At 36.7% G+C, this 15,578-nt stretch overlaps 2 non-coding genes across 2 annotated transcripts; one reads left to right on the forward strand and one right to left on the reverse strand.

The window, feature by feature from the left end:
- Positions 1-9,411: 9,411 nt before the first annotated feature.
- Positions 9,412-9,484, forward strand: Trnar-acg (transfer RNA arginine (anticodon ACG)). Its single transcript has one exon. It is a non-coding gene; the product is annotated as a tRNA-Arg (tRNA).
- Positions 9,485-9,932: 448 nt separating this feature from the next.
- Trnai-aau (transfer RNA isoleucine (anticodon AAU)) lies at positions 9,933-10,006 on the reverse strand. Its single transcript has one exon. It is a non-coding gene; the product is annotated as a tRNA-Ile (tRNA).
- Between the last annotated feature and the right edge of the window lie 5,572 nt (positions 10,007-15,578).

Consider the following 15,578-nt stretch of genomic DNA (forward strand, 5'->3'; position numbering starts at 1 on the left):
CACGCCTAAAGGATCGACTTCATAAATTCTCGGCCGCGGTAAACCAGCGAACGGACCTCCTTCGTGGATTTATTCGAGCCTCGCTGCAGGATCTTCGTGGTCGCTAGAATTTTTCGAACGACGAACAAACCGAGCTTTCAAACGTCTTTCACGGAGGCGGGATGCTTCGTCGCGACGGACACGCTGCCCTTTTACGAGCTGTAAAATCGGACGATCGACCTTCGAGATGGACAGCGGATATTTCGACGTGTCTTTGATATCTCGAATATTCGAGCTTTGGTATTCGGACGAGGACTTGATAGCCAGGATACGGCAGTTTGAGATCGAGAGATTAAGAATTTCGTAGCCTGTAATTTCCTCGTTTCCTTAAAACTAAAAACGAAAGCGCAAACAGGAAATCCGTAGTTGGTTGTTGTATTGCTCACAAGGATCTTATATTTTATGTAACAGGATTTTATTTGATACGCGATGTTGCTTATATTCTGTATGTTCTGTTCTATATTATTATTTATTATCATTCATTCATATTAGTATTCTATATTTTATGCTCTGTGCTACCATTTTGCTTTTTATTTATTATCGTTATAAAGAGATTGGTTTATGTCGAGAAGATGATGTATCATAAAATACAATGGTGTAATAATTAGTAGATAGAATGAAATTTTGCTAAATATAGCTGTATGTTCATAGCATTGGATCGTATTTTATTTTATTATTGTATCAATGTATGAATAATTTTTAATTCTGCAGCTGAACAGAGTAACTGAATAAATGGATGAAACAATGAAAGCAAATTTGCAGGAATAAATATTACCATAGCTTGGTTATAAGAATATTCTTCGTCTAAAAATAGTAACTCTCTATAATCTCTATAATAATCTTTTAATCTATTTTCTACTAATTTTTCATTCTTCTGTCACTGTTAGCTTCAGGCCGTAAAATTTACCATAGAATTAGAATAATAAAATTCATATTACAATCCTAAAACGTATTAATGCATAATCTGAGATTTAAATACAAAATTTGTCAAGTTAAACCTAGAACGAAGCACTGAAGAAATCCTAAAGAATGAACGCGAAGCTGTCGCGCAAACAAAAACGATGCTCCAGCTGCACTTTTCGAAGACCACCTGAAAGCCCTGAGGTGTAAGTTAACCGTGGCGCATGTAGTTTGCCGGAAGCCCTCCAAACAAAAGTTCGACCGAGTATATCTTTATGGTTTCCGATGATCAGCCATGGAATCGATTTTTCGCTTCTCGATGGGATTCCTCAACTTCCTAACAAGATATTACATTTGTTAAATTCGAATATTCGTTAAATGTTAAACATTCAAAGAACGACGAAACACGTTATCTACAATTTTTATAAGGGAGCATAAAATTTAAAATTCCCGGACACTTTAAAAGTGTTGCAGTGCAGAAAAAATGCACAAAGCCATCGCTCTCACTTGCAAGAAGATAATTATAATAATTGTAATGGTCCGCGTGTTTAGTAAAATACGTCAAATATAGCATTTAAAAATATATAAAAATCCTACGAGTCAAAGAAGATAAAAAATCGATAAAAACTACACCGAAGACCTTCGTGCTCATCTACGGCAAAGTAATCGTAATTAAGTATTCTCGTCTTTTTGAGATAGTCAGATACGTTTAAAAATGTATGAAAATTGTATAAATCGTTAAAAATAAAACTAAGGAAACACCTGTAGCTAAAACTTTCACGGCCACTTATAAATCAGTAACTATGACAATTCTATCTATCCACATTTGTTACGACCGTTCGCGGAGACGCGGTCGCGAGGAAAACGCGTCAGCGAGAGGCGTAAATTCTCGCTACGATTCGAAGAATCGACGCCGCGAATTAGTCGTTCCCCTGTTTCGATTAATATAACAGAGGTAGTTCAAACGAGTTTAACACTGAATTAACAGGGTTAATATAAATTTGTATATTTAATAATATTTAATATTACAATGAACACGTCATAAATTATTTAGCGATGAATACAATTAGTTTGTTGCAGGAATTCCACTCGATTTTAGTATATTTTAATTTTATTCGTAGGAACCTCTCGATGCATTCCGTTTGAATCCTCAAATGATCCTCAAATGATGCCCTTCGATTTTTTCTTTGCTTCTCTTGGAGACGACCCCCACTACACTCGGGTCACGCCACCGTTCGCGCCTATGATCATGTAACGTCAAGCACATCAGGGACAAGGCCGCACGCCGAGGGCAAGATGACAACGAGACGTCTACCCATTCTTGCCGCGTACCCTCGATATTCTTAAGGACCCAGCATAAAACCACTTTCATAGTTAAGGTCCTTCAGGCCAAAAACAAGCGTTCTTTTTATTTTTGCCTACTACGGGAAGATACGGGAAAGGTAGTTTCTCTCACGTTCGGTATCTTCCGTCAGTAACTTTTTCTCAAGGGCGGTTAGCACCCTTCCTCACCCTAGAAAATCGGCCAATTGACAGCGAAGTCTACTTCCCTCACTCTCCCAATGAAAACTTATCCTTAACAAATCAGCTCTTTTCGTGTCCTTAGACCCACCCATCGCTAGCTTTCCTCCGCCACAACATCGTCACTAAACTTCACTGGTTCTCCAACTTTTGAACAGCCAACATCTTTTTACCGCGTTTCTACCCTTAGATTTATATAAAGTGTAATTTATACGTGCCAACTCAGTATATACTAAATTGTAATTATTAAGTGCATAATAAAGTGCAATAAAAAAAGAAAGTTAATAGTTGTGTTTCGACTCAACCTTCTTATATTTTTTATAATCTGAGTTTTCACTTGTGATTTGTGATTGTGATCGACGTTTCTAGAACTCGCTGCTTGATGACAACTATGCGCTTGTCGCTGTATTGTATATATTTCGTCGGTCCTATAAGAGGATCCTTCTACGACGCTGTAGTACCACAAGCGACGGCTAGAGACACGACCTATGGTAAGCTTCATGGCGTAACAATATCTTCAATAAGCGCCAGAAAGATTCGAAAATGCACGATAATCTCGGTTCCACGAATGACAGTATCAGGAGATCGAGGGATCGATACGTGACATTCAATCGATATTCCACGGATCATTCGAAACGTTGAAGCGGAGGTCGGAACAAATTCCTGCGGTGAAATTGCCGCAAGCGTTTAACGGATGCGAGAGTATCATTTACATGAGGCGTAAGTATGGTTGTAACGCGTGTTTCACGCGGAAAACGGCGAATCGCGAGGAACGGAGCGCAATAGCTCTTTCATCGCGAACTATACAGAGGATCAGGAGGAAAACTCGGCCGGTGTGGGACATAGGGAAATAGGGATCCTGAAAGCTGGTAAATATTGACGTTAAACCGAGCAATAATAGCGGGTCTTGGAAAAGAAAATCTCGTTGCGACGCGTTACGAGAGAAGCCGCAGGGGAAATTGAGAAGCGAAGACGCGGGCAAGATGGAGCAAGGAATTTATTTGTTTAAACCAGACACAGAGCTTGGAACGTTTATGATGATGATGCATACTTGAAGTTCAAAGAGAGTATATGTGTACAGTGACTTGCGAAATCATTTCAAACATTTGCTATAGACATTTTTTATGAACATAATATCGTGCTCACTGTTCAAATTTCACTAGCATAAGAACGAGTAAACCGCGGATATTTACGAAAATTCACATTTCTACGAATGTAATTGAAGAACTGAAATTTGGATGAGAAATTGTTATACTTATTTTTTGCATGCTTATCTACTCACACGTGTATGTATAAACATTGGTTGAAGTTTCTCAAATAGGAAAACAAAAATATTATAAAGAATATTACTTTGAATATTTTACATATTTTTGCATATTATGTGCATTCTGTGTATTCTTGCATCTTTGAATTTTCAATAAACGCATCTATCGTTTCCTTTATTCTATATATAACATTTGCTTCGTCTCTATTTCCATTATATTGTACTATGATTCATACATCGTTTCGATTAGTTTTCGAATTTTGAAAAAAAAGCAGACAATTTACATGGAGATGAACATGAAATCGTCTAAAGATCCTGCTCACGGGTGTCCCAGAGCGCACAAACGTTTCACGACCGGCTGCCACCGTAAACTGTGAACCGTACAAGCCAGGTACAAGCGCAACTACGATTTTGTGTCTCCTTCTGCTATGGTAAATTATGGAAGAGACCCGAGAGGCGCCAACAATCACCGCAAACAATGGTCAAGTCGAGCGCACGATCCAAACTTCGATGATTCTCGTCTGAATGTTACGATACTCATCTCATTCAACGAATATGATTCATTTACCTTTATTCGTTTTACTTGTTTGTAATACACCCATTCTTTGGAATATTATCGAAGGAATAAAAAAAGTAGCAGTTATAAAATAAATAGTCAATGACCATTATGCTACTTCAATCGTACAAATAAATAATCATTACACATCTCTATTTCATGAACTGTAGCTACATAATCTCCACACACAATGCTATGAATTCTCACCCATTTAACAGGAATTTATGTGCATAAATTCAATCCTACTGTATTTATTAATATTTTTACCAACTTACAATCCTATTATTTCTCTATACTGTTTATTAATATTTTATTCTCCTGTTTTACAGCCCTATCACAAACAAGATTTCTAGAATTTCCTACGCATTTGTCCAATCGTCCAAAAATTCCATCGTCAACATGAAAAGCCTGCAATCCACTCGTAAAGCGAGGAATACACGTGGAAACACCGTAATGGGAATTCACGTTTACATAAGTGGATGAAAACTCAGTTGATCGTGCACAATTAAAATTGCGTTCAAATACAGAGAAACTCACTGTGCCTACTTATTAACATTTCTACTTACAATATTCCTGTTTTACCACGTACCAAAAATTTACTCTACTATCTTACAACTGCAAAACTTTCATAATTTCATAGTCATCGGCCTGATCGTCCCGAGATGCAACCATCAGCATCATAAACCTGTAACCCATTCGCGAAGTAAGGAATACACGTGAAAACAAATGAAAACATTCTGAAACCGAGGTAGGAAGCTGTTGGTCGTGTAGAGGTTAACAAGGGTCGGTTCATCGATGTGGAATCTCTATGTGCCCTCCGCCGTCACGAGTTTCCCGTTCTTTCGCGAGCCTCTCCGCAACAGTCGCCAGTTTTAAGATCCACGACACGAATAACGTCCAACACGTGACCAGCCGTGGGCTTCATCGTTCACCGCGTCTTCTCGGCCACGAAGGGACACGACTTGTTTTTACTCGACCTGGTATCAACGTATCGTCGTCTCCAACCTTTCTATACGTATACGTGTGCGTCTGTATCTGGATGCTGGCAGAGAGGCTTCTCTGAGCTTCGACGTCCGCGGAAACTTAAATCGTAAAAGTTTAATGGCGTTACGGGCTGAAGGAACGCGCGTGCATCGAAATCGATACGCCACCCTCCACTACGCTTGATTTCTACTGCGAACCTGTCGCGCCATACTGCCTTTTTCCGCTCCCTAATTGGATCCACCTGAGGTAGTTGAACCGAGCTGATTTTCTATTTTTGGGCTGATTTAGTTTTACAATCGTGGATGTACTCGGATTGGTAGGTTTAGGGTATTAGGATGGAGGATAGCTTCGTTAAATAAGGATATGTTTTTAACGCGTTAATTGTCATGCTGACAATTAGTTATCCATTACATTAATTTTACTGAACCTTTTACAACGATTATAACGAGATACGTTTGATGGAGTAAGAAATTTTTAACGACGAGAATGATTTAGATAACATTGTCAGAGAAAAAGTGCGCAACTGCGATATAGTACTTTCGCAAGAATCGGACGTTACGGTATAGTACGTTTTGATCTGTCGAGGCTCGCAGAACAAAATGAATAATTTCTATGTGCATTATGCGTACCTATACGGAGATTCTTCACTTTATAGTGGATTTTCGTTGTAATATCTTACGGGAGCTAAAACTATTATAAAACAGTTGGAAAAATCAAGTTAAAACGCAAAGTATAGAAAAAGTTTCACGCTCTCTGAGATTACTAAATACGAAATGCATTGTGTCGGAATAGACCGACATTTCCTCAGGTATTACACTCGGTCAGCATCGTCAGAGTTAGCTCGAATATGTAATATTTAAGAAGTAAGATAACTAAGCTTTCTCTATTTTCATCAACAATTCACAACTCGCTCCCAAAGGTTCCATGACTTGAAGTAACTGCATAACAATTGTATGGTGTTTGTGCAAGAATTACGCGTTCGTAGATTACTGACTCGCAGGTTGGATTTCGCAGAAATACTACACTATTCTGCTCTTAAAATAGAGCTGTCCTACTTTGGAATTTGCTAGCTTTCGAAATAAATATGCCACTTTAGAAATTCAAAGTCTTAAGAAATAAATGTACTATTCCAGTAAATTTGATGGAAATTTAATGTGCAATTCTCTACGTAGATACATAGTATATACGATATTAAAATATATATAGAAAATATGCGAAAAGTAAAATACTCGTTACGATATAAAACACTCCCAAAAACATGAACTTTGATAAACATTCGTCTAAGCGTTACTTTTAACACCTATTTTCTCAAATTCACTTTCACGACAGAACATAAAGCCGACAGGCTACCAAAACCAAAAAGATATCATATTCAAAATTCAAAAACGACTGCCCGCAACTTCTTCCCTCTCCAGCAAAGATGCAGGAAGTTATTTGATTCGAAAGAAGGAACCCTCCATCGTTTTCATCTCCCTAAAAGGAGAACGGCCACTTGGCGAACAGGCTGGTGAATTTTTTCCCCGAAGTTCGGGTTTAATTTCAGCCCGAAAGCCTTGGTCGGTCGAAGTTTCGAGTAGGCGAAAAACGGGTGGAAAGTACAACGAGGCCGGAAGGAAGGAAGGAAGGAAGGAAGGAAGGAAGGAAGGAAGGAAGGAAGGAAGGAAGTAGAGAAGGAAGGAAGTAGAGAAGGAAGGAAGCAAGAGAGGAGAGTGGAAGAAAGGAGAAGGGGGCGGAAAACGGGGGTCGAAGTTTCGTTCGAATGTTCTCTCTTAGGGCTGAGCCAGCCGGAAGTTATTTGAGAACTGGCCCCAGACTTCTTCATTATTGCGTCTTTAATGAACCTTAAAATATTCCGCGCTACCCGATCACGATCATCCATTGGAAAGGAAAGGCCTGGAAAGCTGGCCCGAAAAGCGGAAATGTTTGGAACGTGGTTGGTGCGAGAGTTCGTTTCAACGACAACAGCTTTTATACAGGTACAGCGTAAAGAGTAATATTCGCGCCGGGGGAGGAGCTCCGGGAATTGCGAGACTCGTAAATACTCAATTACTCGTTTCGAGAGGTTACGAGCTTTATGAAGTCTCCCTTGAACTATGTTGCCACGAGAGGAAGTATACTGTATTATCCAATTTTCTTTTCAAATTTTTAAGGTTTATAATAATTAAGGATTTATATAATTTTCATAATCGTTAATTATAGAAATATATCTTTCTTGGTGGTTTCTGGAGGGGATTAGTAAGTACGTTTGTGGTTGGTCAGAATCAGTCAGAATGATGAGTCCGTGATTTTTCACAGAAATATTTCCCATTTACGACAGTGTATTCTTGGAAGTTTGAATGAATTTTTTGAAAATACAGAAGTAAAGGCTTGCAATACGTAATATTTTACACATGTGTATTCTGATTTTCTAAATACAACTTTGAAGTATATTTCAAGCGTCGATAGTCCATTAGGATCGATTCTTCCAATTCCAAAGGCGACCACTTTCGGTCTCTCTGTATTATCTATATATTCGGAAAATATGTACAAAGAGGAGAAAACATTTCGTAAGAATAAAAGCTTAAACATCGCTACGAATTATTACAAAATAAATTTGCTCAGCTGCGTTGGCTTTTCTACTTCGTGTGATTCAATCATCCCCGCAATCCCATCAACACGTCAACGGCTATTCTCTGCATCACGCACGCAAATCAAACTCAATCGCTTCCAATAATCGATAATTAAACACTCCGATAAATCAACAATTAAATAACACGCAGCAATTAATGACAACTATCGTTACAATTCCTGCGATGTTATCCCAAGGATCGAATTCTATTCCACGATCTACAAATCTCTACCACCTCTCTCTGTACACTCAATCTCTGTCTAAAGCCACCTACATATATATCTCATTCACCCACTTTATTCCTGCGTGCACGCTGTATCAAAGCACCGTGTCCCGTTAACGACACTAATAATCATTAATCCACGCCCACGATAAATGCACGACATTCTCGTTCGAGCCGCACGAGAAGGAAGCAAAACGAGACGGGAAACCAAGTAGAGAACCCGCAGGGAGTTTATCGATAACGAGTATCCTTCGAAAAAGTTGCCGTGGTTTTTATGCTGTTATGATGCATGTAGTTCCGATAAATATCGTGACAATAGAAATATACACGCGATTCGGGATAGGAACGCGCGAGAAACTGTTGTAATATACACAGGCTGACGAAAGCATTCGAACACTTTTATAAATATACGTACCGTGCGTGTTATACTGTTATATTGTCATGCGAAATTTGCAATTTCATCAGCACTTTTATGAGACTATCATGATTATATTTGTCACTTTGAGTTCTAGGAAGAGAAAGCGGAGACACTTGAGGGTGTCATAAATTAACTCCTCTATCTTCATGGACTAGTAGCCTCAATGGTTCGCGACTACGACGCCTAAATTATCTTTGCATTCTTTGTGGAATCGTCAGCACGGACGAACGTCATTATTATAGAATTTATTTACAAATTTGGCGCGGTTGAGTGTGAAAGCGAAGATAAATGTAGAAGTAAATAAATAGCAATACCACCTAATGATAACATTGGCAATCACTTAGTTGCCAATTCAATATATATATTCATAGGTGAGTGTTATACAACGGAGCATATTAAAGCCAACAGTAAGTTTGAGTTTCATTGTTTAATTGGAAAGAATAAATTCAAGTAATATTATGGTATTTTTTTGTTGAAAGAAAACTTTAACAAACAACGAAATTATAAGAGTGACACCGAAGTAAAACGTAATACGAGTAGAGTTTCGTTCGTACGTGTGTACCATTGTATAGTTTGAAGCTTTAACTGCAACTATATGATGATGAAGTCGCTAGAAGTTAATTATTACGTGGTAAAAGAGACGCTATAACAGTATATATTTAAAACACAACGAAACATCCATAGAAAATGTCGTGTTCTTTGATCATAAAGCTCTTAACAATTGCTATTAAATTTTCAAAGCGGAAATAGTTTCTCTTATTACGCTGATAATTTATCGGGTCGTATATTTCCTGATGCCAGCGAGATTAAATGTTAGAAAGGAACGTTTCGTAAGTACCTAGCCTAAAGCATTCACTAGGAATCAGCGAACTAGAAATTGTAAATTCGAAAACCGCGCGGTCCTGTGGCGCAACGGATAACGCGTCTGACTACGGATCAGAAGATTCCAGGTTCGAATCCTGGCAGGATCGATGTCTTTTTTTAGTTTTTTAATGTTTCTTTTGACCAAGAGTAGTTACTTTAAATTTGTCATAACCTTCCGGCGTTATTTTTGCGAAATTTCAACGTCTAATTTTGTTGAAAGTAAATTTAACGTTGAAATTGAATTTATCACGTGCGAAGATCGTATCAATTTTCGAAAAATTTAGTGTATCAATTTTGAACGCGTGTATTAATTTTGGGCATGTGTATCAATTGAATTTAAGTAAACGAGGCAAGATAGATCTGTTTTAATTAAGAAGAAATCAAGTTAGAGTCTATTTGTAGGTTCTGTGAGCAAGAATACTCGGAACTGCCTCCATAACATTTTCTATTGAATTTTTATGGCAAAAATAGCAAAAAATGAATGGTTCTTTTAAAGAAATGTATCGAAATTTGTTTTCTACATGTATAAAAATTGCTAGACATTGAAAAAAAAATTGGCCCATGGGGGGATCGAACCCACGACCTTCGCGTTATTAGCACGACGCTCTAACCAACTGAGCTAATGGGCCGTTGAAATGGTGAGTTCAATTCAGCTTTAAATACCGAATAATATCAATATCTATATTTAATACAAAAAGAGGTTATGATGAAGCAATATTTTGACAAATATTTATGAACGTTTGTATTTCCATATGACCCATATCTAAGTTTATATCATTAAAAATAACACGCATCGGTTCTACATAGTATATGTGTCAGTGGTGATGCATTTTCGAGACGATATAATGGCAGGTAGCCCGCCGTTATTTAGCCTTACCATAATTTATGGTGGAATCGAGGACTCAAAAAGAATTTCGGCAGGTTACACAATTAAATGTTTGGAAAGTCGATAATCGGTGACTAGAAATCGCCTAGTTATGAGGCATCGATTATGACTGCTCAGTTAGTTAGAGTTTACTACAAAGTGATGTTTTTTTGGCAAGTGAACAGTGAGGAATGGTACGACATTAACCTCAAAATTTTGAGCGTGAGAAAGCCACATGGAGAAATTTCTAACATACATATATACGTATATAGTAGATAGTATATACGTTGACCAACTTGTTATGGGTTATAATAGCGAGCAATTGAAATTCCAATATCGATACTTCGATTAACAGCATTTTGTAATTAAGTTTCGTATATCTTTCAGTTTAACAGTACAAAATTACTACAATATTTGATCGTCTAAAAATAAATGATCTCTATGAAAGTTAAGCGCGAATAGACACTCTAAATGGGGCATCGTCAGAGGTAAGATTTCAGATTAGATATCGCTATCCAACTCAATTTCTCGTATAATTTCTATTCAAATTTTCAATTATAGCTTGAACTGTATCATCTATTTCGATCTATAATTACAGATAACGTTACATAATCTCTAAATTGAAAGCGCTGTTTTGCAGAACACAAGAATCGTATACTATTTTTAAAATGGTCGACGTAAATTGGTAAAATCGAAAAAGATATTTGACAGAGGCACATAATTGGACGAATTGATCAGTATTTTTTATGCAGACGAAATTGTCAGTGTTTCCTCGTCAGTACAATATTTGCATGTTTTCCGTTTTCCTAATTCTCATTAAGAATCGTCAGGATTGAAATAAAAATGTCAATTCTCCCGTTAAAAAATCTGTAGATCTTGTAGATCTTGATGAGCTAAATGAATCATAACACAAGATGATCTTATATTTATGATACGAACATTTATGTTCAGGTAATCGAATTTGTTTTCAACGAAAGAAGCCCGCTAACATTGTTAGTGAAAATGCAAAAAAGAATTTCTTTCAATTTCTATTCTTGTTCCTCTTCTCTTTCTACGAGAAATTATTTTTAAATTTTCCATTAACAAACGTTTCGATAATCGATCAATACGTTAATTGGCGTTCTGATTATCAGAGTTCAACTGAGTTATTGCTCTACAGTTGAAGTGACATCGAGCGTGGGAGGGTCATCATAACCTTTGGCATCGATTTTTAAGACAAAGTTCATTCACGCGCGAATCTTTTTTGGCGAAACAAATGACACGAACGTGACAAGGTCAAGGTAGGTGCAAGCTGTAGATCAAAGTTTTACGGCTGATCTCTGACTCGGTGGCTCGCAAGGTTCCGAAGGCGGTCTCGCGGACGTCGAAAAACATACATTCGGCTGAGCGGGTCGCATCGCCGCTATAAATCTTCAGCTTTATGTTACGATCCTGAAAATACGCTGCGAGATGCCTGGCGACACGCCAGCGACCGGACTGAAACAGAACGCACGCGGCTCCGCAGGTCACGCTCGAAACAAACTTTTCTAGAATCATTCAATCATACAAAGACGAGATTTAACCCTTCTTTATAGTGTAGCTCGGACGAGAAAGTCAGACAAGATGTCAAGTATACATAGTACAATAATATATCGTTGAGTAAAACTCTTCTAGTAAAATTTTTTTGTATTATACGATATGGGTACCATTTATCGACTACATCAACTTCCAATCTTGACGAAATTCGTTAAATAAAATTTTCCTAAGGTTGAAATTTTGTATCGATATCGGTGGACATCGTAGAAGAACGAACAATTTCAATTAATAAATTATTATAACTTTAATTTAAAGTCTAATTTAGAAATGATACAGAAAAGTCAATATTAAATTTTATTTTTAAGGTCAGATTATCTGTGTTTTAATCTGGCTTTTAAGATTAATATTCTACATTACGGACAAATATTGATAAGTTCGAGAACTTGACGATAATATGCTTCCATTTATCTATTTCTCATCGAACGCGTATTTTACATGTTTCGTCCATTAAACGAATAGACTTGATTTATAACATTATTCTTGACGATTGCTTCTTAAATGTAATTAATATTATTTTTATAATTTAATTAGCATTACTTCGCGATCCACTGTCTACGATGTTCGTCATTAAACATAATTTATCGGCACGTAACGAAAACATTTCATAGTGAAAAATATCGTCGGCAAATTAATGACGACACGTGCACCGATTCGTCGGTGCAACAACAACCGGTGAATAACAATTACTCTGAGTAATTAATTATATTTCGTTGATATGAATGCACGACGGTACTGATAAATATTAGAACGAAGTTATTAATCTCTTGAGAGACAGAAGTGCACGTGTGGACTCTGCATAAGCATCATTTAATTGTGTCTCCCGTATATACTCTGTATTCCGCAATTTCATTGCCATAAAGACAAACATAATCGTAAAATAATCGAACAATCTTTTCTGGTAATTGTTCTCCTTACGAAGTATTTCAAAAGAAATTATTCATAATCATTCGTTATTGTATTAATTGCAATTTCTACCATTTTTCTAATTGCAATTATGGCATAGGATACGTAATTCGTACTAATCACTGAATCCTTTCTTTACATTTTTTCACTGGCGGACAAGGAGAAGTTTGTAACACAAGAAGTATAAAAGATAATTGTTAATAATATGGTAAAACTTTAATACAGAAGCCGCTAAAATTTGTATGTATAGTTTCTTAATTTTAAACATTTTTTTATCTTTAGACACTTTACTTGAATACTTGAAAACTCGAAATGTGACTTCAGATCTCGAATGCACGAATAAAATAAAATTATTATACCTCTATATTTCACTTTCAATAGCAACGTTTCATCCCTGGCAGAGAAACGTTACAATCTTCAAGCGTACTCCTATGAAATTTAATTCCGCGTAATTTAATTACTTGAAAGAAGATTAGCTTTTGCCCATGTGACAATGTACCGAATTTGCGTTTTAATCCAGAAAAACAGAGGGAAGGAGGAAGGAACTGGACGGAGATACAAATCTTTAATTATCGTCAATGACGATATGCGGATTAAACATCCTACGGGAAAGGCATACGCGAAATAATTCCTCCTCTTGGCTGAGTTTAAAGTTTATTTGCGTATCCGTGACACGAGCACGTTGCCGGTGCCAACGCGACGTACACTGAAATAAGAGACACCACTTAAGCGACAGATTTATGCGAACAGATATATACGCGTTTCTCATAAAAGAACCAATTTTTTTTACGTTGCTCCTTTGCACGACGCGGTGCTTCTTCGTGAATTACGACCCCAACAGCCTTGTTTTGTTTTATAATTTTACGTCGTGTACAGAAGTTAAGTTGACTGCGATGGAATTTCACTTGCTGCAACGAAATTTTAATTAGCGTTTGATTAAATAAACCGTTTGTCAGTCGCATCCTGTGACTGGAACGTAACATTGCAGTTTAATAAGTTATGAAGTAACTACAGGATAAATATATTTGTTTTCGATAAAACTGGTGTTTAATTTCAGTGCGTTGTGTCTATTTTATAAAACCATCGGAGGAAATATGTTTTTCTTATTCGCGATAAATGAAAATCTATTCTTCTGGTGAGCTACGAAGGAAGAAGTTCTGAAAGAGTTAATATGAAAATTATAATCCAAAACGTGGCTTCTCACGAGCTATCTAGTTAGTACGTGATAATACATGCATACATTTTGAATATATCGTAAAACTATTTCTAAAAAAAAAATTCAATATTAAAATATTCCATATATATTCTGTATTAATAATAAAATATGTAAGATCTGTCTAGTACTAATGATAAAATATTCAGTGTTTATTCAATATTAATAACGAAATATCCGATAGCTAATATCCAATACCTATCCAATAACAACAATAAAACATTCAAATTGGAAAGTGAACGAAATAATTCGTACGTCCATGAAAATAAAGGTTGATGCATTGGCTATTTTCATTCAATCACTCAGAACACGTGTACATGGATTCTACAGCAATGGCAAAAACTTCAATCGCGATTCCTTCGACGTTCCACGCGAAACAGTCTGAAATATTCGACATCGATCGATCATATTTCTCGCTTCGATTCGAAGCAACGCTGAGCTCGATGAAAAAGACGAACATTAACCAATCTGAGAAGGCAAAAAAGAAAATCCAATTACATGGCCGTATCGTTTTCAATCTTCATCGAGCTCGAGCGACAGCTTGTCCCTGCTACATACGCGTTCGTAAAGAATCATAAAGAACGTTACGAACGAGAAGAAATAAAAATCAAACGATACGTTTCCTTCTCCCTTCCTGTCCCTTATATTTTTTTTTTCTGCAAGCTCAAAGTACAATTATGTTCGTTCGAATATTCGTTTCGCTTCTCTGTATGATTCGTTCAGTCGATGAGAGTGAGAGAGACGTGGAGAATATAAAAAGCGATCTGCGTTTGACAGCAGCGTTGCAAAGGAAAAAGGAACGATCAGAGAAGGAATAATTAATCAGTTTGATAAGATAAGGTAGATGCATATTTTAGATTTATACAATATTTTATATGATTCCATTAAATTAAACGTATTTTATTTAGTCGATTTCTTTAAAGGTTGCTTCAAAAGTAATTGGCGTTTCGCGAAAAGAATGATCACATGTGACGTATAATTGTAGCAAATTATAAATCGACGAAAAGGAATCTTTTGTTCTTATAAAAGGTTTAAAGCAAGGACTTCCCGTTTTCCAAAATTTTTTCATAGTAGAAAGATACCCATACTTTTAAAAATGTTCCACTAAAAAGAACGTAAAACGACGATGGATATTTTCATGTGCAGAAAATCATAGTAAACAGATATTCAAGATGAATACCCTATGGTTACGTGATTACATTACAATTATTATAAATTTTAGGTAAAAAATTCTTCCCTAAAAACAAGATATATAAATCAAAGAGATACAGAATCCTCACATTATAGCCAATCCTGGCATAAAGATACGTAAACCACAAACATCGTATTATATGATTGACCAACTGCAAAAGGGGTATACGATAACTCAAGAAGTTCCCTAAGTACCATTCCAATTTCTTTTATCACCTCTTCCCACCTTCTCATCGCTAAAAACCCACAAGACGATACTCCATAAAAATCCCAACACATTTCACCGTAACGACTGTTTCGATGACAAGGGAAAAGAGAAGAAGAAGTAAGAAAAGAACAAGAAACGAAAGCAAGGGAGCGAACGAAGAAAAAGAATCAGAGAGGAGTAACACGAAAGCTTCGAGCGCACCTGTAGAACGTATCCATGGCGTTGTAACGAGGAGAAAGAACGGGA

The sequence above is a fragment of the Bombus fervidus genome, chromosome 8 (assembly GCF_041682495.2).
Source record: "Bombus fervidus isolate BK054 chromosome 8, iyBomFerv1, whole genome shotgun sequence".
Classification (NCBI taxonomy): Eukaryota; Metazoa; Arthropoda; class Insecta; order Hymenoptera; family Apidae; genus Bombus; species Bombus fervidus.